Here is a 641-nt window from a genome sequence, read left to right as displayed (position 1 = left end):
GCAGCAGGGCCCTCGTGCCCGGCTCACGGAGCAGAGCTGCCCCGCCGGCCGTGCTGGGTGTTTGAGAGCCGGGTGGGCGCTGCCCTGGGCATGTGCTCCCCACGAGGCGGTGGCTTGTCATGTTTCCTGGTGCCAGAGGGGCACAGTCCTCGGGAGTGACGTGTGACCCCCGTGTGGCCTCATGGCTGTCCCCACAGGGCGCTCCAGGGTCCCCCAGGATGAGTGGCCAAGAGGGGCCGGGAGGCATGCCCCCCCAATCTGTCCTGCAGCCCCGAGCTGGGCGCTAGGCACGGCCCCGTCCCTGGAATGGTCCCGACACAGCTCCTCTCCTCTGCTGTTCTGGGCAAAGCACTGCAGGGAGGACTCCCAAGTGGTGGGGGCGCTGTTGGCCACACAGCTCAGGGAGTGTCGGTGCCCAGGGGAACGGGCGCCAGGCGTGCCAACCCACTGTGCCCGTGGCCAGGAGCTTATAGGAGGTGAGCTGCACCCTCAGATGAGGAGCCTGAGGCTGGCACAGGCGGCACTGCCAAGGGCTGGTGGGAGGGGCAGCTTGGGGCTGGCACTGGTGGGGTGACCCCAGGGAGAACCCAGGGGGTTAAGCTCCGGGCGGATGGGACCTACCTCTTTGGCTCACGAGGTGC

The 641-nt window shown here is 68.6% G+C and overlaps 1 protein-coding gene across 1 annotated transcript in view; it reads left to right on the top strand.

Annotated features, from left to right (window-relative positions):
• RXRA (retinoid X receptor alpha) overlaps positions 1–641 on the top strand; it is a 128236-nt gene that overhangs the window by 97155 nt on the left and 30440 nt on the right. The gene's annotated exons all lie outside the window — the stretch shown is intronic.

This window comes from Myotis davidii, unplaced genomic scaffold (genome assembly GCF_000327345.1).
Source record: "Myotis davidii unplaced genomic scaffold, ASM32734v1 scaffold609, whole genome shotgun sequence".
Classification (NCBI taxonomy): Eukaryota; Metazoa; Chordata; class Mammalia; order Chiroptera; family Vespertilionidae; genus Myotis; species Myotis davidii.
Note: the sequence above shows the minus strand (reverse complement) of the source record. Positions and strands in the feature narration are given on the sequence as shown.